The sequence below is a fragment of the Engraulis encrasicolus genome, chromosome 3, assembly GCF_034702125.1.
Source record: "Engraulis encrasicolus isolate BLACKSEA-1 chromosome 3, IST_EnEncr_1.0, whole genome shotgun sequence".
Classification (NCBI taxonomy): Eukaryota; Metazoa; Chordata; class Actinopteri; order Clupeiformes; family Engraulidae; genus Engraulis; species Engraulis encrasicolus.
This window is the reverse complement of record NC_085859.1, coordinates 30402124-30426773: the sequence shown is the minus strand read 5'-3', so window position 1 is coordinate 30426773 and position 24650 is coordinate 30402124. Positions and strand designations below refer to the sequence as shown.

Here is a 24650-nt window from a genome sequence, read left to right as displayed (position 1 = left end):
ATTGTTCCAGGAAGTGAGCGTTGAACACAGATAGTGCAACACAAAAATGCAATTCATTTGAATTAATTTTCACTTCATCTTTGCTTGTTATGTAGTGGTTCTGTGTTAGTCTCTATAGCAAAAAAGAAAGCCACTTCTGAATTACCTGAATACTGTATGTGAATCATGTCACACACCGACCTCCTGTACCCAGGATGTCACAACTCTGAAGAATTCTATGGCTCTGTTCTCTGCCATGAGGTGTCATGAACGAATGGGTTGCAGGTCATCTTAATATGCATTCAGAGGGGAGGAGCAGCTCTGGAGAGATCAAGGAAGTTTCCCATGCAGAGATGCACTATTCAACCAAATCAATTTTGCATCAAAGGGCCACATCGTTTACAACCCCCCTGCACCCACTCCAGTAGTGTAGTCTACGTATAACACAGGCACATGCCGTATATGCAGGGGCAACTGTGAAATGTGAATTTGTACAAATTGTTCAAGTTTGAAAAGTTGGGGTGTTAATAGTAGTAGTAGTAGAGAGGTGGGATAAATAGACCAATAGCCTACTGTATAGTGTGCCACCCACAACATTGCATTAATGAACACGACAGGTGTTCGATGGAGTTTGCCATTTTTAATGCTATATGATGTTTTTTGTGAGTGCGTGCATGTGCGTGTATGATGGCGCGTGTGTGCGTGCGTGCGTGTGTGTGTGATTGTCTGTACCTACGCGCGGATGTGTGTGTGCGCATGCGTATGAAGAGGCTGTTCTGGGGTTTGCCGGCGGCACTGAAGTAGCATGTGTGCTCACCCTTCAAGCATTCCAAAATGACACTGTTGTGACTCTTCACCCCAGTGTCCTCCCTTTCACATCCCCCCCGTTCTGCTTGTGTTTTCCGCAGAGTGAAAAATAGACGGTTCCATATTTTATGCAGACAGACTGCACAGTCACCTTGTACACTGGGGCACAAAGCCTTCAAAGTCCCCGACAGGGGATCTGCGCCACTTTCGACACTGCCAGCACTGAAGGCAAAGAGTGGTAGCTTTCAGCACAGCAGCCTCACACAGGGGACATTCCAGCCGTATGAATGAATGAATGGATGAATGGATGAAGTTGAGGGACTTTCTAGCTGCATTCAAGTCTATAGAGTCTTAATTGAAAACCAAGTGGTGTTCATCCACCCATCCACTCTCATCTTCCATTTTCCCCCTTTAATAAAAAATATCTATCTCCTGTGGCTTTTGTATGCCGGGTAACCTGTTCACGCACTGGTGATCATTTTAGACGATTGGCTCCCTATCTCCTTTAGACAGTGGTTTTGGATGGTGGTGTTGAAGATGAATCATATATTGCCTCTTCCTCCCTAAAAGCAGTGGTTCCCAAACTGGGGGTTGGGGCCCCTAGGTGGTTCACGGAGGCAGGGCCGGTTCTAGACCAAAATAGCCAGGGGGGCCGAGATGTGGCCATTATTTTTTTCAGGGGTACATAAAATTGGCAAAAGAGACACATTTTTAATGTTATAAAAATATAACATACAAAATGGATATAAATTCAGTCATTGGCTGTTCAGCACAGGGGCCCTGGCCCACCCTGGCCCCAATCTACAACCATCCATGCACGGAGGTACAGCAGCTGAGTCACAAAGAGATGGGGCTGTTTGCATAAAACCTTGAATTCATATAACATAATTCCATGAATTGCTTAGTAACAGTATGCACTTGAATTGTTAATGTATGTATGTACTTTTTCTGTAAGTTTCACATTTAAAGTAATATGAAGAGACAAACAATGTTTGCCATTTGTATATGGGAGGTGGTGGGGTATCAAACATATTCTTACGTCCAAAATTGATAGCAGAAAACGTTTGGGAACCACCTCCTTAACAGGCTGTGGCAAACCCAAGACGGTGCATTGGTCCATGTGTTGACACAGTGCCCCCTAGTGGTGTTGAATACATAGTGCAATAGAGGGAGAAAACTTGTTGGTACCGTACTCAAGTCAAGTCAAGTCAAGTCAAGTTTATTGTCAATTTCTTTACATGCACTGGTCATACAAAGAATTTGAAATTGCGTTTCTTGCTCTCCCATGCAGACATAGACTAATCTAGGTAAGGACATAGACAGTATAGACATAGACAGTACTCATACATGGACATAAGACAGTATGGACATAGACATTGCTCATACAGACATTTAAAGTGCAAGACTGGACAACAGAAGACTTGTAGAGAACATACATTAAGAGGAGGTATTTTGTTGTGCTTTTTCTAAAAGTCCTTTATAGCGTTCTGACATAGTAATACTATTACACCTACAGTAATACTAGTGGTCCAACTCATCCATTAGTACAATAGGAGCTACATTTCTGTAACTGGCCTACCTAGATGCAAACAGATAATTCATTTATATAAATGATTCATTAATGTCCCTGAAAAACAAAATAGCTAAAAAAAAGACGCTTCTGTTCTCAGATAGTGGAAAGTCACAGAAGCATCTCAGTCCCTATTTCCAAAAACACTCCACACCAAGAGTTACTAGCACTTCAGGTACTGTATATTGACACTTTCATATTGTGTACATACAAAACATTATTCCATGAACACGATTGTGTTTGAGACAATGTCACACCACATTAACATCTTCTTTTGTGATATGTGCTAGTTCTGCCACAGCTGTGATGCAGAGGTACCAGGTGCGGGGCCAGCTGTTCTACCCCCCTCTCATAGGACCTCCACACTTTACTTTAGCTTTAACCTACTGCAGCTTTACTATACGCCTACTTGTTTTTTAATTTGTTTTGGTTACAATAAATGTAATATAAATGTTTCATGAGTGATATGCTGGATTTAGTACATGTATGGAAATGAATGTACAGTAGGCCTATGTAGAGTAACTATTTAGGCTGTACAGATATTTATAGTTTATAATTAGTGGGGCAAGAACGTAAATGGCGTTACAACTAACTGTATGCCTTAACATGGCTCTTTGCTCTGTCACACTGCCAAGATGTTTTGATAAACACAACCGTTCAATCATGTTTGTCATTCCATTTGTAATGCTTTACCAAATAAAATTGCTGTTTTGTGATGGACATTTGCAACAGCAATATTAAAACAATATATTTCTGGCTGCCTACTTACAGTATATCACAAAAGTGAATACACCCTCACAGTTTTTGCAGATTTTATCTTTTCATAGGAAAGCATTACAGAAATTTCACTTTGACACAATGATTAGTGACCTTTTAACAACTTATTTAACCGCTTAAATTTCTTGTTCACTCAGAAAAAAACAAAATACAGCCATTAATGTTCAAACATGTACTCACAAAAGTGAGTACACCCCAGATGAAAATCCGGTAGAGAAGGGGCTGTGTTGGCTCGAATTGTCTCGAAATTAAACAAAATGAAAAGGGATGAAAAGGGAGGTCATCAGTGTCTTTGCATTGAACTTTTACATTTTGAGTCTGCATCTGCCTTAAATAGATTGGTGTGAGATTTGAATGCAATCCTATGGAGAATATCATGATCTGCTTCAGTAGTCACAGTGCATGTTGACATGCATGTTTCTTTTAGGTGTATTTCAGATTACCAATTTTGACAGCATTCATGCATCCCCAAACCAGCTCAGACTGCAGTCAGTCTGTGTTTGGTTGTGCGCACTTTATGGGGGCCCCTTGGCATATTTTTGCCTAGGGCCCCATGGAGGTCAGAACCGGCTCTGGTGATACCAACAACAAAAGTTGCATGTATGGAGAATGTGAGAACTGCTGCAACAAAAGCTGTCCAGTGACATCCCAATATACTGGTACTCAATCCATCACTTACCTGCAGTGGGTGACGGTGGACAGAGAACATCGAAACGAACCTGGAGTGACATCAAAAGTTACCCTGAAGAAAGAGATGGAATGCTCTCAAGAGCAACTGCTGGCACAGTACGCCTTTTCAAGGGCCCTGAAAATGAATCTTCCCTCCGATGAATGTGTCATACATGTTGATGTTGCAGAGAATTATAGCTGCAAATATAGCTCAGAGCTACAGGCCGTTCATTTTGGTGCATCCCACCAACTGGCTGATTTACTCGGGGGGCAATCGCTATTCCGACACTTTTTTGGGATTAGGGTTAGGGTTAGGGTTAAGGTTAGGGATGTCGGAATAGCGACATGTCGGAATAGCGCCACGTAACTGTTTTGCACACCGGTGTGTGCTATGTGGGGAGTGAGACTCCTTTCTCTTTTTGCAGTGTGTCAGCCTCTAGGTTGAAAGGGCCATCTGCCATCTGGGAGCACCTGGATCCAATCTTGAAGGATTTCAGAGAGAGATGGCCAGGTGTCAAAGTTGTCCATTTTTTGAGCGATGGACCCTGCACGCAATATAAGCAACGTGGAATTTTTTTCTTTTTTTTCACCAAGATCTTCAGCATGGGCTTTACAAGGGGAACTTGGAATTTTTTCGAAGCCAGCCATGGCAAAGGAGCCCCTGATGGCGTGGGTGGCTCACTGAAAAAAAGGGCTGATAGGCTTGTCAGCCAAGGAGTGGACATCCCCACAGCATCCTCCCTATACAGAGCACTGCGTGAGGGAGAGTCTAAGGTTGCTTTGTTTTTCATTGAAGAACAGGCTGTGGAGGGTGCTGCGATGACAATGCCAACGAATATCCCGTCCATATCTGCAACGATGAGGATTCACCAGGTCCTCACCCTTTCTCCTGGTGAGATTCTATGCAGAGATGTCAGCTGCCTGTTCTCTGCTTCAGGCAATCTCAGATGTGTATTAGTCTAGTCGTGATTTCATGAACCCAGAAATGTTGAGTACCCTAAAGTTTTATTGCAGAAATGTCATCTATAGGTCAAATGAAGGAGATTTAGCTTGGTTGCCCAAAGTTGCACTTTGGGCAATTTGCATAATTAGCATAAATATATCGTTAAGGTAAGACTACTATAGGTGAATAGGCAAAAAAAACTTAAATCATAGATATCACCTTGAAACTTTCTCAGTTCATTACTTATGATGAGAGAAGAAAAAAATGTATTGGATGTTTTTTGTATTTTGATGTTAAGATATGTAAATGAGGGCATGAATCATCAATTATGCACTAATTTGCATACACACGAAATCAGCTTTGCATGGTTAAACCAGACTCAAAATTATTTTTCTGTGGGTAAAATATGTATATTTCAGGGCTGAGTTAGTGACAACCCTCTGAGGAACCTGATCAAGAAGATGTTTTGACCTGGATAGATTAAGGAATTGCCCCATACAATATTATATACAGTGTACATAGCCTACTGCATAGTTTGTATACAGCATGAAGATATGCTGTGTAGAATAACTATTTACAGCATGCTTGTGTATACAAGCACAAAATAACTATACAAGAGTAATTTTACTGGTCTGAGGAAGGACTTTAAGGCCTTAAATATAATTTATGCGTAGGCCTATTCGAACAACTATCAGCTTTATTATAAGAAAATGGACACTGGGAACAACAGCTCAACCATATGAAGTGGTAGGCCACATAAACTGACGGAGAAGGACACAATGCAAAGATGTCATGGAATAGAGTTGATTGCTACAGAGCCCCAAACTTCATGTGACCTTCAGATTAGCCCAAATACAGAATGCAGAGTGCTTCATGGAATGGGTTTCCATGGCCAAAAAGCTACACCCAAGTCATGCATCAAGTGCTAAGCGAAGCCCCAGATGCAATGGTGTAAGCACACTGCCACTGGACTCTAGACTTCTGGGGTTCTTTGGAGTGATACACAGGCTTTTCCATCTGGCAATCTGATGGACAAGTCTGGGTTTTGGAGGATGCCAGGAGAAGGGTCAGTTTCGTACTGCATTGTGCCAAGTCACATGCAAGTGACATTTGGTGCATGACAAATTATGATGTGGGATTGTTTTGGGGTTGGCCTTGGCCCCTTTGTTCCGGTGAGATGAACTTCGAATGCTTCAGGATACCAAAACATTTTGAACAATTCCATGCTCCCAACCTTAGGAACAGTTTGGAGAAGGTCCCTTCCTCTTACAACATGACTATGTACCTTGTACCTTGTTTGTGCATTGGTGCACACAGACCTGAATGACAGAGTATGGTCGGTGTGGATAAACTTGACTGGCACAGAGCACAGAGTCCTAACCTGAGCCTGATAGAACACGTTTGGTATGAATTACTGAGAGTCAATCCATTAATTATTGTATACTATTGTGTAAGCAAGCGCACACATGTAAACATATTTAGAACCACATAGCCTTCACCATCTCCATATTCTGTTTTGAGACACTCTTCAGCCTCATTATCTTCTTGGTAATCATCCTTATGAACTGTGAATGGTTTATTTTTGTTGTGTAGTAAGATAAGGTTCCCCCAAAACTTTTTAAATGGTGTGGTGAGGGATGCAAATTATTGATTCATGTTAACACGATTGATAGATTATGCATAGAGTAAGCTACGGCTTTTTAGCATGAAACACCTAATTCATCCATCTACGGTACATGTCAAAACTGCCTCTTGACCAGGGTCCTCAAAAGGTTTTCACTAACTCAACCCTGAAATACACATATTTTACCCACAGAAAAATAATTTGGTGCCTGTTTTACCATGCAAAGCTGATTTCGTGTGTATGCAAATTAGTGCATAATTGATGATTCATGGCCTAATTTGCATATCTTAACATCAAAATACAAAAAACATCCAATACATTTTTTTCTTCTCTCATCATCAGTAATGAACTGAGAAAGTTTCAAGGTGATATCTATGATTTAAGTTTTTTTGCCTATTCACTTATAGTAGTCTTACCTTAACGATATATTTATGCTAATTATGCAAATTGCCCAAAGAGCAACTTTGGGCAACCAAGCTAAATCTCCTTCATTTGACCTATAGATGACATTTCTGCAATAAAACTTTAGGGTACTCAACATTTCTGGGTTCAGTATAGGGGCCTATGGGGATCACGACTGGACTAAATGCCAAGAGAGCAAGAGCTTCACATTCAATACCACCGCACCACAGCACACCAGCGCCAGTACATCGGCCACCAGAAATCCAGTGGGGTAGCCCCAATGTTGTGGGGAAATGGTGTGCCTTGCTATATGACGACCGGATATACCCTGGAATCATTCAGGAAGTCAACGAGACCCACTGCCAGGTCAGATGTATGGGCAAAGCGGGGCCAAACCGTTTTTTTCTGGCCTGTGAGGGATGACATCCATTGGTATCCTTTTGGAGACGTACTGGCGCTAATTCCTCCACCTGAGAATGTGACATTACGCCACATGGCCATTGCTGCGGATGTGTGGGATGAAATAGCAACTGTTGAATGAGAAATATAGACATGTGATGAAATAAATTCCAATGTTCAGGCTATGGCTCCTGTGGGTCACTTTGAGGCCATGTGCTTATGTTGATGTGTTTTAAAAATTCATGTTCAATTTTTAGATTTCATATTCACTTTTGAGTTATTAAAAAGAGGTTTTAAACCTGATGACTATTGACCAATATAAAATGATAACAGACTTATCATTTTTTGTGCTGTTCTTGATGATATTACATTGTTCGATAGTTCATGCTCAATTTTAGTGAAAACTTTTAAAAGAAGTGGTATAAAACAGAATGCCTGTTGAGTTAAATGAAATACAAAAAGTATCTGTTCTATTGATACTACATTGATAAATCACATTCCTACTTGTGTCTTCATGGAAGTTTGATGAATAAAAAAGCATTTTGGTAATTCTGTGTAATGGGATTATATTCATAGCATTTTATCGGGTCTTAGCAGATTTTCATTCAACCCCTGCAACCCTGTTACTCAGCCTCAACCCTGTTACTGTAACATTTTTAACTAAAATAATGTTGTATAACAGTCTTTTCTTGCAACTGGTAATACCACTGCTTTTAAATAGCTTAAATCATTGATTATATGTACAGTTCAGCAATTATCTGACAACAAAACAAATAAAAATTAAACCACAACACATACGAATGTTGATATTTCAGTTAAGGAAGAATTTGAAAGTCAATAAAATGTAAGGAATACAGTAGTAACCAAAAAGCAAATTGATAATTCAGTTGTGTATGTCTTTCTTTATCAACTAGCAAAATACTTAAAAAATATATTTTTAGGTATCATTTTTACAGGATTTTAAGTATTGGTAACAGGGTTGCACCAAATATGTTGCATACCAACTTAAGCATCTAATTTTAAAAAAAAATGCTTCGATACCTGAGCTTGACGAATTACACTGTTTGTTAGTTTATTACCTGTAGTTAATATATATATGACTAAAAATGATCAAATTTAAAGGATTTATCCGGAGTTGGAACAAGTTTGCCTGATTTTTGCATGTTTGGGATGAAATAGTCACTCTAGAGCAAAATCAAGGCAAAAGGATGCGTTTTGAGAAAGTTTGATAATATCACGTTAGCCTCGTTAGCCATATCAGCTATGCAATATGAAAGATTGCGGGCATCGTTTTTCGGCGGTTACACACATTTCAAAAACACAACATTTTAAAGTCTTGCACAGCTCAAAACAACGTCAAACGTACCTCATAATATGTTGAGGGTTTGACGTTGTTTTGAGCTGTGCAAGACTTTAAAATGTTGTGTTTTTGAAATGTGTGTAACCGCCGAAAAACGATGCCCGCAATCTTTCATATTGCATAGCTGATATGGCTAACGAGGCTAACGTGATATTATCAAACTTTCTCAAAACGCATCCTTTTGCCTTGATTTTGCTCTAGAGTGACTATTTCATCCCAAACATGCAAAAATCAGGCAAACTTGTTCCAACTCCGGATAAATCCTTTAAGATCCATTTTTCAGAAGTGGCCACCCCTGAAATGTACCAATATCCTGGAATGCCGTAATATGCCCCGACCCCTGCACTCTCGGTTGGTCTTTTTTTGATCCTGGTAATTCAAGAAAAAGTTTTGGAAAACTCGTGGAATAAAATTAGTGAAAAAGTGTATGAACCCTGAGTGTTGCCATATGTGTCTGACCAAATTCTGCCCAAAAGGTTCTCAAAAACCGCCAAAATGTGCTAAATTCCACCCAATTTAAACAAATTCAATTTATTTCCATGGGCGCAAAACTGCTGAAAAACCGCCAAATGGCCCATTTCCCCCGTTTGTACCCACAGACGGCCATCCCGAGTAGCCCAATTGATCTGGCAACACTGTAATTGCCGTCCTCTCCCCATTCTCTTCCTGTCCAACACTCACGCTGTCCTGGTGGGAAAAAAATCTTCCACACCCACAACATATATTGTATCAAAATGGTGTGGGAAAGAGGCATTCCACATTTCACTTCATTTCATACTGAACACTCCAAGAGAGTACACGCTGACTCAAGCACTACAATATTACGGGAAGGTAAGAATACAGAGCACAGTTGAGTTCACTTAGGCTTTTTGCACGATCAACGCACAAATTACATAGCAGATTGCAAAACAGTTGGGATACTTGGTATTTTGTGAATTAAATAAAAATACTTTCATCTTTAATCAAGTAGACCATTGTGCTAAGGCAACAGTAACGCCTGATTTACATGGGCGCTTCCAAAGCGGTAGAAGCGTGGCGTTCCATTATTTTCCGTTGGGACGCGGCAGCGAGGCGAGAGGTGGTGACGTGGGGAAGCGAGGGTGGCGGGCGGTGGGCGAGCGAGGCGAGAAAGATGAGCTTGGCTGAAAAATGTAGCGGCACCGCGAAGCGTTAACCAATGGGAGAGCTTTCAAGGCCATGACGTCACGTGCGTCACCAGCACTACTGGGATATTTGAAAATGGAGGCTGTGTTGATTTCGGTGGTGTCAAATCTGCCAATCGTTTTTCACAGATGGTTTTAAAATAAATGACACTTGGGTTAAGGTGACCAATATATTCGCTCCTGTTTCATCATTTTTATTTGTACATACAGTGTTTGTGATTGAAGAGGGACGGTTATTTGACCACAGCATTTGCTAAGCTAAGCTAATTTGACCGGGAAACGATGCTACGTCACCACGCGAGGCGAGCAGGTTGAAAGTAGCCTAGAAATCTAGACGCCCCTAGCGACCGCAAATTGAATTTGCTCCCGGGGGCAGTCTAGCGGACCCCGGTCGTTTTGCGAGGCTGAAAGTTATCCAATGACAGGGCCAATCAAATCGCGAGGGGGGCCGGGCTACCTAGTAAACAGGAAACTTTCTAAGAAGAAGCATGGTGTCCGTCCGTGCTACGTACAGCACGAAAGTGTTTACTTAATTTAAAAAGCCTGGATGATAATACATTTCGTGGCTGACATGGATTGATGTAATAATACACCATGAACTTATCGGACACAAATAGATCTCAACACATTACCATTTGATCATTCGATGTTTTAAACCAGCTCGGTAAGCTAAGTTGAGCATTTTACAGAACCAGATAGTCACACGCTATTATCAGACCACTACTGTAGGTGTAGAATGAAATTGCAGCCCCAATTTCTATTAAAAACGAGACATTAGGGAGCTTTGAAAGTCGTTGAGTAGCTTCCTAAATAGATGGGAATGACACCTAGTCTACCAAGCTAGTGGCTAGCTAACCTGTCGTCAACAACACAGAGCTAGGTATCCAGCCTTGTATTATATGCCTGCCCCAAATTCTAATAAGATCCATGTTGTAAGTCGCTTACTAAATAGATGGGAATGACACCTAGTCTACCGAGCTAGCGGCTAGCCAATGTATCCAGCCATGTATTAGTTATGGGTATACAGCTAGCTAGCTAACACAGAACATGCCATGTTGACAACAATCATAAATATAACCATTTAACAAGCCCCAAATTGCTCGACATTTCGCTGATTGATCAAGGAGGGCCATGTGGTTGAAAACGAGGCATTTTTGAACTGTATAAGTGAAAACACGATTTATTAGGAAACTTGTTTGTGGCTGTGGTCATCACACGCATTCACTGCTACGACGGCTGGAAGTTGCCGCTTCACCTACAAAGAGGCCCTCGCTAGTGGCTAGCTAACCTGTCGTCAATAACAGAGCTAGGTATCCAGCCTCGTATTATATGCCTGCCCCAAATTCTAATAAGATCCATGTCATTAAAAACGAGACATTTGGGAGCTTTGAAAGTCTGTAAGTCGCTTACTAAATCAGTCCCTCCAGTTTTTCGCGATTCAGCGATCGCGTGGATTCATGCAAATTCAATGATATTCCGCATAATTTCACGATGCCACGTAATTCCTGTAAAGCCGCATTTTTCCCGCAAAATTTTCCCCTTCCCCTTCAACATTCTGTGGAGTTTATTGATTTATATTTTCGTCAAAAAATAAAAATGTGACTACAATACCACCGGAGACGAAAACCAATAGGAAGCATTTTTGTTAATATGTCACTGAAACATTGAAAAAATAATTACCTGCTATTTCGCAAGCCGACCCTCATCTCAGCTGCTCCGCGTCTCTCCTCCCCTCCCTCACTATACACGCAGGCGTCTGACACGTGTGACCTTTTTTTTAACAGCAGTAGCCTACTTTTCAGTGCAATCCTGGCTGGATAAAGTAGGCCTATTGTTGCCCATTTATCCATGACGAAGAAGTGTATGCAGTCATGAAATAGTGGCGGTGCTGTCGCACAGTAGCAAACATCTTACGTTAGCCTACATTTTTGAGCAACTTCTCCACTCTCCCCTGTCGCTTTCATGAGCATGCTACCCGACGGTCGTTGTCTGATCTTTTTTCAATGTTCGCTATGTTTGTAATTTAAGGGTCTATAGGCACAAGCCTTCTGATAACAATCACTGTATCGCAAAGGATTCGGAAGTGTGGATAGGAAGTGAACGGCCCTTCCACGCTTTCACTGTGTTATTGCAATAAAGTCTTGCGAATCCATGCAACCATGCACACAACCATGTCAACGAGAGCGTGTATGCCATCACAACTTTGCATCAAGCAAATAATATGCAACAGCGTGCAATACGAGCACGAGAGAGATAGAGAGAGAGACGCGTCTTCCAACAGGTGACATTGTAACGCTTGCATACAACCTGGCTACTGTACCCCGCGACGCTCTTCATTAGCCTACTGGTAGTCTATACCCACAAGTATTTTTTCATAACGCGCAGTCCCGTTTTCCCCCGAAGTCGTTCTAAAATATCGACAGAGATTTATGAGTGTCGCGGCCATGATTTTTTTTACACATTGGACGCACTGGCTTAGGCCTATAAGACGCTCTGGCAGTTTTTGACAATATTTTATGATTATATAGGAAGTGTTTCTGAATCTCTCTCTCTTTTGTCTTAAGCCTGCTTAGACTGATTGTGGTTTTCAGTCACCAAAAAAACCCTGAAAGGGGTGCAAAATCTTTGCAAAAAATGAGAAAATGCCACAAAATCTTTGCAAAAAATGAGAAAATGCCGCCACAAAATCAGACATTTTGACCGCAAAAATCACAAAATCTCAGTGCAAAATCCTGGAGGGACTGCTAAATAGATGGGAATGACACCTAGTCTACCGAGCTAGCGGCTAGCCATGTATTAGTTATGGGTATACAGCTAGCTAGCTAACACCGAACATGCCATGTTGACAACAATCATAAATATAACCATTTAACAAGCCCCAAATTGCTCGACATTTCGCTGATTGATCAAGGAGGGCCATGTGGTTGAAAACGGTGCATTTTTGAACTGTATAAGTGAAAACACGATTTATTAGGAAACTTGTTTGTGGCTGTGGTCATCACACGCATTCACTGCTACGACGGCTCGAAGTTGCCGCTTCACCTACAAAGGGGCGTGTCGCGTGTACGTTGTGAAAGACAGCTGTGACGTTACACAGACAGGGTTGCCAGATGAGGCTGATGATTTCCAGCCCAAAAAATGCTCAAAACCCGCTTAGAACCACAAAATGCCGCCCAATTCCATTGATTTATCTGGCAAAACTTGGGCGGGTTTTTCTGCTAAAAGCCATTTTTACCCGCACACAGCCATCCTAAGCAGCTCAATTGGGCAGGAAACAACCCAATCTGGCAACACTATACACAGAAGTGTGTGGAGATTGGTTGTTCCACCATCCTATTGCGTGACGTTGAGTGCTGAAGCAACCGTTTATCCCGCCCACACTGCCGCCCAGCCCTCCTAGACCCTGGTACAGCTTTTTGCTGTACGGGTCTGGCTGTGCTAGGCTAGGTTGAAAGCAGGTGGAATTTACGTACATGTATCACAGCCGTAACAGTTAAATACTTTGACTCGTGGCATGATTTTACTTTTAAGAACTGGTAGACAATAACTTAATAAGGACTGAAATATGCCATCATTATGGGAAAACATCTGAAGGCTGTAACAGAGAGGATTTATAGAGGAGAGGCCAAACTGGCAGCTTCTTCCGGGTGGTACTGTCCACGGGGCGGCGATGTTCAAGCAGAGGAGAGCCGTCAGAATGAATGGGGGTCCTATGAAGCTCCACAATAGACGCAACTGATGTGTCGGATATGGAAGGTCACCGGTTTTCATTTTATTTTTCCTAAAGGAAGTGTAAATTGCCCTCCCAAATGGCAGTTGGTTTGATTTTTTAAACTCACTGCATTTTTTAAAAAACACGCATTTTGTGCATGAATAACGTGAAACTCAATTACCCAGAATGCTGCACGTGAGCTCTCTACCCGGGTGATTCTGGAAAACAAACATGGCGGCAACTCGCTTTAATCCGACGCTAGATTTCTTAACTGATGAAAATCGAAGGCAGAAATCAACATTGTAGTGTCTAAATATGAGGTCGATTGGTCTATTTGTGGCGTACATCACGATCGGCTGAGTTGTTGGCCTCACGTTTGTCAGTTAGCTTGTGGCTAGGCTACGTCTCGCCGACGTTAGCATCCGGTTTAGTTCCCCATTCACCAATTGGATGTCGTCATTTCCTTAGCTAGAAGCTAGTGAAGACTGACTCACAAATGTCGAAGCTGTAAGAAACTAGACGGATATAACTCCTAGGTTACTGTGTTTTAAATTTTAATGTTTAATTTGCAGTCAGAGACAACCGTAATATGTTCAGGTTTCAGCTGCTAGGGAGGACTTATTGTGGGCGATTAGCCCCAGCCCAATAGGGGAACCCCAATCTGCTCTGTCTGAACAGCGCCCCTAATGCAAATCCATTGAACTGCGGCCAAATTTTGTATAATGGGGCGAATAGCATGTGGGACGGCTATAGGTAGAAAGGCTATGGCTGTAATCCATCGTAAGCAGTCAGTGTTACCAATTTAGCGACTTTGTCATTAGATTTAGCGACTTTTTGACATCCCTGCCCTGGCAACTAAAACTCTCATGTAGCGACTTTTTAGTGCATCTGGCAGCTCATTTTCAATGTCAAAATCATTGTAACTGCGCCATGGTCAGCAGGCATGCAGATTAACTCTAATCTCCAAACAGCGGGGACTACTCGTTTTTCCGACACACCATGATTGGTCCGATGTGCCAATATTCCGAAAATTTCCCATTGATCCTACAGCACTTCGGGCCAAAACATACCAAGACGGAACGGTCGCGGGACGAACGCGGTCTTTCTGCTTAGCTACCAACCACAGCCCATTTGTACTGTGAAAGAAGGCATGTGGGCACGTTTTCTAGGGCCCAGCGTGTCGTGCGTGACGTCAGACGTAATTTCATGACGCTATCTAGCGACTTTTTAGCGAGCAAATAGTGACATAGTTTTTTTTTTTTTTTTAAACCCTTTAGCTACCAGACATTTTATTGAATAGGCCGGAATTCTACCAAGAATTCTAAGGAAAATTTTAAATTTTGGTCATATTTTAAATAATGTCAAATAACTTGAAAAGAAATTAAAAGTGTCAATTACAAGTTACTTTCATATTAAAGTAGAGAAAACACACTTTCAAATGGTATATCATTTATGGATAATTAATTGTTCAGTATTCTATTCCCATAGAGTGCCTTTGATGTGGATTAAATTATAAAAATCAGATATTATCTAGGCCTATCTATCTATATATTTAGGCCTATCTATCCATCTATCCTTCCGTCCGTCCATCCATCCATCCATCCAGGGTCAAAGTTGAACAATGAACATGTGACGACAACAAATGTCAAGCGGTATGGATTGCCATAACTGTAATGGACTACACTAGCTAATAATGTTTGAACTAAACCATGCCAAAGACGTGTAAGGATAACCGTAGAAGTGTCCGTGATAGCAGACAGGACATGAATGGAGGAGCTCTAAGGAAGTCTCCCCCCGCCCCCCCATTTTGGCACAGATAAGACGCGCCAGGCATCATAGACTAATACGGAATTGAAGTGCTACAAACACCACGTTGGTAGGCTATTATTGGAAGTTAGCATTCAACTCAACGTCTTCACGCATATTTTTATGAAGGACAACGTGGAGTAGTAACAGTCCTTGACTGCTTTGCCAAAGCTGACACGCAAAATGAGTATTGTTCCATGCTGCGCTTCCTTCACGCAGAGCTGTCACTGTTCGTTGTTCCAGGAAACTAAGATAGTTGGATACCAACATGGTTTGACTTTGAAAACACACCGAAGACAGTTTACATTTTTAATATGTAGCGTGTAGACATCGGCTGGACAGTTGTGTTTGCTATTTAGGACCATGGCAGAACCCATCACAGTTGAACACCATCTCATAAGCCTAATAAAACAACATGATCTAAAAATAGCCTAAATAGTCATAAACATGTGCTGTTGACCATGAAAATAGATCGAAGAGGGTTGGAAGTTTTCATATTTAGTGTATATTGGTTGTAGAAACAGAATGGTTGTGTTTGTAGCCAATCTCGGACGGCAGATTGCCAAATAGCATAAAGCGGCGCATCTCGTAATAAAATCTAAAATACTGAAAAATAATAATAATAATATAAACATAGTTTTTATAATGAAAGTATATCGACGAGGGTCTGTAATATTGTAATAACCTGGTTATTATAAAGATGGACTCGAACACAGGAGTTAGGTTACCGTGACGTTTACTGTACTCATCAAATACGTAACCACAACTGAATTAACTGTCAGTGGAACACTGTATATAAACTCTCCACGCGAGAGGTGGAATTCCATTTTACTACATTCCTCCCCCCTTAAGCTATTACTTTCCCCTTCTTAACACATAACTTTAAAATACTGAATTATTCTATAACGTTACTCATTAACCACATTTACTTGTCGAAAATTACATTGAGAAAGACAATACAACCTAGTATAATAAATATAGTATGAAAACATTACCATTAAGCTACACTTAGCATCACACAATGAATGACAAATAATAGAAATATTACAAGTCTTTTCATTCTTGTTCACCGTCTTTTTTTTTTTTTTTTTTAAACCAGACTGCTTTCGTCTTGTCTCTCTTTTCTTTCTTTCTTTTAATTTTTTTTAATTTTATTTTAAACAAGACTTCTTTCGTTGTCGTCTCTCTCTTTTCTTTCTTTTAAAAACAAGACTTCTTTCGTTGTCGTCTCTCTCTCTTTTCTTTCTTTCTTTCTTTTTTTTTGCAGCAGTTCCAGTGTGTGTGAGTATGCACTCAGGTAAGTATGTGTGTTTGTGGTATGGTGTATGCTCGATCAGTACATTTAGGGCAGCGACCAGCCTTCACCCTTGTGTGTTTGTATGTGCTCGGTAAGTATGGTTTAGGGCAGCGACCAGCCTTCACCCTTGTGCAGGGATTAAAGCAAAAAAAAATCCTGAGCCTGAACTTTTTGGTGCGTCGACGCGACCCTATACGATAGACTGTGAAATGAGAATTTCATTGCTTTTTAAGCTTAGTATTTACACTTATGTTTATCTTATTCTCATGTGGGTGCCATGTCAGGGTCAAAATGATTATTGACTTGAATGACTTTTGCAACTCGAATAGGGCCTACCAAGGAGACCAAAAGGGTGTCAATAGCGCTAATCATTATTACATAATTACATACTTATTATGCATAATATTGTGGTTACATAGGCTATTTCATCACAAAAGCATTAGAAAAGTATGTGTAGCAGAATATGAGCAACAAAGATTGATGTTAGATACCAGAGGTAAAAGCATACGCTTTGGTTACTTAGGCCTAAGTTTAGTGTTTAATCCTGCCTTAAAAGAAAAGAAAAGAAAATGCAGATGCCTGGACATGGCTGAATAATAATACTTTTAGTTTTAACGAATTACAAATGTAAATCAATTTAGCATTAATTTTGTTGGCTACTATGGACTGTCTGTGTCTGTAGATAGATGGGTTCTAGGTTTCTCAGCTGTACAGTCAGTCTGAATAGAGCCATGGATAGAGCTAGCTCTAGGTCAGAATTTGTGTTGCTCAAGTTGTTCTGTCCATCACAAGAGAGCAGTGCTATTGTTAGCCTTCAGTCAATGACTAGAATTCCACTGAAAACTAAAGCCCATGAACAGATTGTTAAAAGCCATCAACAAGCCATTATGTGACATATTATTTAACGATCTCACAATCATCATGAAAACGGCACCTTGAGATGTGAATGTAGACTAAAAACGTGCCAATGACAGGAATTATACACCCAACAACTAAACATGTATGATACTGCAGCTAGTGGGATGAAACTTGCAGACTGCCATCTTGCTAGGCGCTATTTGAGTCACTTTAAGTTGAACACAGCGCCAATGTCAATACTGTTGCATTGTTTTTTCCATCGGACATAATATCAGTTAATATGTAGGTGGTGTTGATAAGTTAAAACATTAGCATAAACGTTCGGTGGTTAGCGCACTAACAAAACTCAGCAAGAGTGTGGCATCTGTAACATGCTGAAGTGAAACTAAGCTTTTTGTTAAATTCTAACGAATAACAAATGATTTTCCTACTGTTGCCGTTCTCACAAGTAGTTGTATATTGAAGCACATCTTCCAACAGCCTCTTCCAACAACCCCAGAAAGTAATCTGGTGATTGCTTCATGAATCACGGTATCCAATTTTGAATGGAACTACCGGTCGCATTATGCACAGGCAGTGGTTGACATTAGGAGATGAGACACAGGTAAATGTTCCGCTCGCCGGCTCCACACTCCGGGGGATGCTGTGACAGCTCTGGGTTAGGTCACAGTGGGTTTACATACAGTGTTGAATCTCGCCCTCAAACCCGTGCCTGCAGTTCACCTAGGGAGCGCTGTCGAGACAGCAGAGGTCATAAGGCTGGCGCTAATAACTGACAATTGTGCTCGCTGTCTGCTGAAACTTGACAATATTACTGTAAGTTCTGTGAAACCAATGTGGATTTCAATTAAATGTACAATAACATGGGAGTTATGTGCTTCTGATTTCCTACAGCTTTGGCATTTATGAGTCAGGCTCCGCTAGCATCTTGCTAACAAAATTGCTTTACGGCCGTCGTGATCACAGCAATGCAGCTGGCCGACCAATCCAAACGCAGTGTGTGAAGCCACTCGTGACGTCATATTGACAATAAAGACGTATTTTACAAAGATCCAGCAAGTTTAAACATTCAAACTAACTGCTGTTTGAAAGGATAATCTATCCTGCCTTTTGGAAAAATAAAATGAAACGATGATACCAATTCTCTCCCAAAGCAATGGCAGCATCGTGGTTGAGCTCCATGGGACCACATTCATTTCAACAGCCTCGGCGCTCCTCTGCGCTGTCTGGATGGCGCCACTTAGTGGACAGTACCACCCGGAAAAAGTAGCGAGATTGCTCTCTCGTACTACCCATAAACACTCTCTGGGTTAAGTTTTAAGTTGGGTTCAGAAATTATGAAAAGACACAGAGGGGTCGAAGGTCTGTGGAAAACACACAACCTTGTGTGTTGTTGACAGCAAATTATTAACACTGAGCAGAGAAGCTCCATCAACACTGACTGTAGTGCTTATCGACATTCTGTATGTCCAAACACAATGTCCAGTTTCATTTATGTTTTTGACGACAACGGCATCACCAATCCATAGCATGCAGTTTAGATATCTTTACACATATTTCTGTTCATAGAGCCTTGCCATGTAGAGCGAGTTGTTGACACTGCTCTGTGACCGCGGCATGAGAGCGGCGAGTCGGCGACTGCGAGTAGACCAGCTGTGGTGGTCCGACTCTAGCAAGATACTGAAGTAGCATGCTTTCCTAAGACCTGCCCCCTTCCTCTTCTGATTGGTTAACAATGTTAGTTCTGTTTCACTCAAGAAAGGCTGCCAGACGGCTAGCCCAAGGGGCTGGAATATAATCCGCGCATGCGCGAGTTCTGAGGTACACTTATATCAAAACTTCATCACGTGAGTATGCCGCGCTACTGTACACAGTATATAAGTCCCAGCGCGGCATACTTCGTCCTCTTTAATCCCTCACGCGATCTGATAAGGTACGAATTGATACTGGTAACGAGGTGCCTACTGGCAGTTAGCTGTCCGAGAGCTGGTGACTATTGTTGCCCCTCTCCAGGCTATCGTTATCAGGCTATTATCCCCACCTTATTAAGGTGTGCTATCGCCGCTTATAGTAACGGTGGCTTCTCCCTGTAGCTTGTGCTTTCGCATGTGAAGCTACCGGTAGTCTCGTGGAATCCCCGAGGCGCATATCCACCTGGAATTCAACTTGAGGTAAGTAATCTGTTGTTGTGGTTTGCTTGACTCTAGGGAGGAAAGAGATTACAGAGACATCTCTCTAGCTATATCTCTAATGTTGCTACGGGCACCTTCGGCGCCGTTCAGTAGCTCACTGTGATTCTGCCGCCACTCTCCCTCTTCTATCGAGTTGCTTGCGTGCATGAACTCTCCTGCAGGACGGCCGCGACTCTTCCTCTGTCGAGGAAGTTACTCGCTGGGCTCGTTGGTTCCGCAGTGGAATAATTATCCTGTGTAACAAACTGCCGCCACTCTCCCTCTATCGAGTTGCTTGCGTGCATGTTATACTCCAGCTGCCCCATCTGACGTGATCTTGTGCTGCGCAACTCTCGGCACCGACAATCTCATTCTCGGTACCGGTGAGAGATCAACGCTGGTACCAGAATTCCACTTGAAATTCAACTTGAAATTCAACTTGAGGTAAGTAATCTGTTGTTGTGGTTTGCTCTAGGGAGGAAAGAGATTACAGAGACATCTCTCTAGCTAATCAACGCTGCCTGCCGCCGCTCTCCCTCTGTCGAAGGAGTTGCTTGCGAGCATGTTATAGGCTACTCCAGCAGCCTCACATGACGTGATCTCGTGCTGCGCAACTCTTGGTACCAACAATCTCATTCTCGGTACCGATGAGTGATCAACGCTGGTACCAGGGTCGGTACCTAGGGTGATTAGTGCTGCTACTGGAGTGTGAGACACTTAGTGCCCACCATCTCTTGCACCTCTGCTGGAACCATATCTGGTACCAGGCAGTAACAGTGCTATCAGGTTCATGCCTAAAGTCAAGGTGTGACTGAAATAATAATGATACTTAATGATGAAGTAATAATAATATTAATAATAACATTTATATATTTTAATATAGGTTAAAAAAAAAAAAAAATAATAAAAAAAAACGATGCCTGGATTCCAGAACTGTTTTAATTGCAACAGTAGAATGCCAGTGAAAGATGGACATACACTGTGTGTGACATGTCTGAGCCCTGATCATGCACTAGCTTTAAGGGCAGGGAGAGCGGTCTCCCCTTCTCATCACATACTCTACTGAGTAAGGTGAATAGGGCTACATGAGATAATACACCATCCTCCCAGGCGTCCACGGACTCAGGTTCGATACCAGCTACTCAACCCTCTCCTCAGCAACTGTCTGAGACCTATGATGTTCTAGCAATAAAATGGCGTCTCTGGTGAAGGGAAATTTGTCCTTGGCATCCGGTCAACAGTGGTTGATGCAGCAGCTGGCTGAGCGCCATACAGCGCCACTAGGGCCTGGGCACCAGGCAGCCCCATTAGGGCCCGAACACCAGGCTGCGCCATTAGGCACAGAGTGCCAGGTGGCCCCTTCAGTGCAGCCTGCAAGGGTGTCACCACAGCAGCTGTCCCCACAAGGTGCTGATAATAGTGTGGAGCTGCTATGAGTGCAAGCATCCGATAACCTTGATGCTGGATACATAGATGGCTTAACATCTCCCCATCATTCTGATTTGAGCTCAGACCTCTTCCCCCGGACTTTGTCAGGGAAATGACGACTGTGTGGGAGCAACCAGAGGCGGCTACCCCTATGCGACAGTGGGCACAGTTTGCCAACATCCACGGAGCAGATAACGTTGGTTTTTGGCAACTATTTTGCGATGGATGACTATTGCTGCTCTCGTCCTCCCTCCTACAGCTCTTGTGGGGAAGGTGGCCCTGCCGCACGTTTTCTCCCACACTCAATTGGAGGTGTGGGAAATGTGTTCTCTCAGTTCTTGGGTTGTTTCAACGGTAAGGTTTGGTTACCGGCTACAGTTCAGGCGCCGCCCACCCATGTTCAAGGGTGTTCTTGTTTCTCATCAGCCAGACCCAGAGCGGCAGCTGGCCTTACAGAGGAGATAAATACTCTGTTAAGGAAAGGAGCAATAAGGGAGTTAAGTCGCAACGAACGGCGGAGTGGCTTTTATTTGAGCTACTTCCCAGTTCCGAAACTAGATGGTGGATTCCGTGCAATACTGGACCTAAGGCCACTAAACCAGTATTTACGCCCGTTGCATTTCAAATGCTGGCACTGACCCAAATCTGTCAATCGATTCAGTGCGGGGATTGGTTCACGAGTATAGGCTTCAGAGGTGCCTATTTCCACATTGCAGTCCACCCTGCTCATCGCCAGTTTCTCCGATTGCGTTGGAGGACAGAACTTTCGAGTTCAACGTCCTTCCCTTCGGCCTATCCCATTCACAAAATACATGGACACAGCCTTGAGCCCGCTGTGTCAGAGGGGCGTCAGAGTCAATTATCTATCTCAATTACGACTGGTTAAAATGTTCCCAGTAGAGTCAGCAGGCAGGGCAGGACACAGCAATGGTAATGGAATACTTACAAATGTTGGGCCTGTCTCTCAATTCAGACAAGAGCCAACTGCCTCCCTCACAACAAATCACCTTCCTTGGAGTGAAACTGGACTCTGACGATGGTGGCATGTCTCTCGGATCAGGAGGTTATTGCCCTGAAACAATGCCGGTCACAGTTCATGGGACGGAGGAATGTGCATGCTCACCAGTGTCAGAGGCTGCTGGGCCTCATGGCTGCTGCATCCTAGGTGGTACGCCTTGGCCTTCTAGATATGGGTCCAGTGCAAAGTGGTACCTGCCCAAGTACACCCAGTACTGGACAGGGGAAAATCTGTCCCTCTGCCACCTGTGTGCCTATGAGCCCTCCAATAGTGGGCCATACCCCAGAATTTGTGCAGAGGTGTACGACTAGGCAGAATCTACCAGCGCAAAGTTCTGACCACAGACGCATCGCTGTCAGGCTGGAGGGCAGTCTTGAATGATGTAGGAGCCAGAGGAGTGTTGGAAAACTGTCCACATAAATATTCTCGAGTTGAGACTGATATATCTTGCCCTCCGGCACTTTTTGCCAGTACTCCAGAACAAGAGTGTCTTAATTCGAACAGACAACATGTCGGCCATAGCATATGTGACCGCCAGGGAGGCCTGAGGTCCCAGGCGTTACGCAACATGGCCCGGGAACTCCTCCTCTAAGCAGGCACTCGACTCCACTCGATCAGAGCAGTGCACCTGCCGGGCACTCTGAACACAGCAGCATACCTGCTGTCAAGGGGTAAGCCACACCCAAGTGAATGGCGATTGCACCCGGAAACAATGCATCTGATCTGGGTTCATTTTGGGAAGGCACACAGCAATATTTTCGCCTCAAGGGAGTCGACCCACTGTCCACTCTGGTTTTCCTTAAACCAAGACGACGCACCACTGGGGGTGGACGATCTTCCCCCCTCTCTCCATGATTCCTGGAGAAGACCAGGAAGGAGAACCTGAGAGTTGTCTTAATGGCTCCATTTCGCCCCCATGTGCCATGGTTTGCAGAGATTCAGACCCTCCTCTCGAGCACCCCATGGCAACTCCCATTGCGCAAGGGGAGAGTTGTGGCACCTGACACCAGCCGCCCTAAATTTGTGGGTCTGGCCGTTAGAAGGGACACCCTCCTCGCTCGGGGGTTGTTATTCTCAGTTACAAGAACCTTGCAGTGTGCTAGGGCCCCATCGACAAGAGCTGTGTACTCTTAAAGATGGGCAGCCTTCAAAGCATGGTGCGAACAGTGGCATGAGTGCCCCCGGTCCTGCCCTCTAGCTTCAGTCCTGGAATTCTTGCAAAAGAAACTTGGTGAAGGCAAGTCCCCTTCAAAGCTAAAGGTTTTTCTCTCTGCAATATCCGCCTGCCATAAGCGAGTAGATGGCAAAACGCTCGGAGCTAATCCTCTGTCTATCCAATTCATGAGAGGAGCTCAAAGACTGCGCCCAAGGAGGCTTCAATCTGTGCCGCCATGGCAGTTCCACATTGTCCTCAGTGCTCTGGCGAAGCCCCCATTCGAGCCCGTTGGGAGTATCAACCTAAAATGGCTGTCTCAGAAGGCGATTTTTCTTCTCGCCATCACCTCAGCGAAGCGTATTGGAGAGCTACATGCGCTGTCCACTCATCCTGACTGCTTCCATGTTCAGCCAGAAGGCACCGGAATGGTCCTACGCCCTAATACAGACTTTATGCCGAAGATTCTTTCAACACAGAATCTCAACCAGGCGATTGTGTTGGACTCCTACCGCCCTCCTAACTCTGAGCCACCTCATGGTCGCTCCTGAAGGGAGTCCTTTTACAAGAGGTTGCCCGGTGGCCTGCTGGGCTTCACCGTCGATCTTCACAAGGTTCTATAACCTCAACATGTTATCTCCCACATCCTTTGGGAATTCGGTTCTAAGCTTGTGACAGATGGTCACATATTCGACTGTGTTTAACTTGAGTTCTGTTAACCAGTCACTCTAGCCCTGTTGGCATGTGGACATTCAATAAGGGTCTTTGACTCTTGCATTGTCCAGTGTCTTTATTCAATTGTCGTATGGTTGTCCGCCGCGACGTTTGGGCATACATATTCCAGCCCCTTGGGCTAGCCGTCTGGCAGCCTTTCTTGAGTGAAACAGAACGTTGGGTTACGGATGTAACCTTGGTTCTGTGAAGGAAAGAAAGGCTGCCAGACTTCGTCGTCGCTCTGGACTTCGCGTTCAGGATTTTTATGAGGACGAAGTATGCCGCGCTGGGACTTATATACTGTGTACAGTAGCGCGGCATACTCACGTGATGAAGTTTTGATATAAGTGTACCTCAGAACTCGCGCATGCGCGGATTATATTCCAGCCCCTTGGGCTAGCCGTCTGGCAGCCTTTCTTTCCTTCACAGAACCAAGGTTACATTCGTAACCCAACGGTTTAGTGCGCTCCTTTGCTACGATTGGCTGACAAACGCAGGAGGGATTTCGGTTGTCTTTTTATTTGTTTATTTACCGTCAATTTATTTTCGAGTAGCCTATATATATATATATATTTATTTTTTTTACCCGCGATCAATCACTGCAAGCCGGAAATCCGGCACGGGGCCGGAGAACTTTAATCCCTGTGTTTGTATGTGCTCGGTAAGTATGGTTTAGGGCAGCGACCAGCCTTCACCCTTGTGTGTGTGTGTGCTCGGTAAGTATGGTTTAGGGCAGCGACCAGCCTTCACCCTTGTGTATGTGTGGGTGCGTGTGTGTGTGTTCCTTCCCTGTAATTCCT

The 24650-nt window shown here is 43.2% G+C and overlaps 1 pseudogene; it reads left to right on the top strand.

Moving 5' to 3' along the window:
• LOC134444430 (netrin receptor UNC5D-like) overlaps positions 1-1073 on the top strand; it is a 78312-nt pseudogene extending 77239 nt beyond the window's left edge.
• The last annotated feature ends 23577 nt before the right edge of the window (positions 1074-24650 follow it).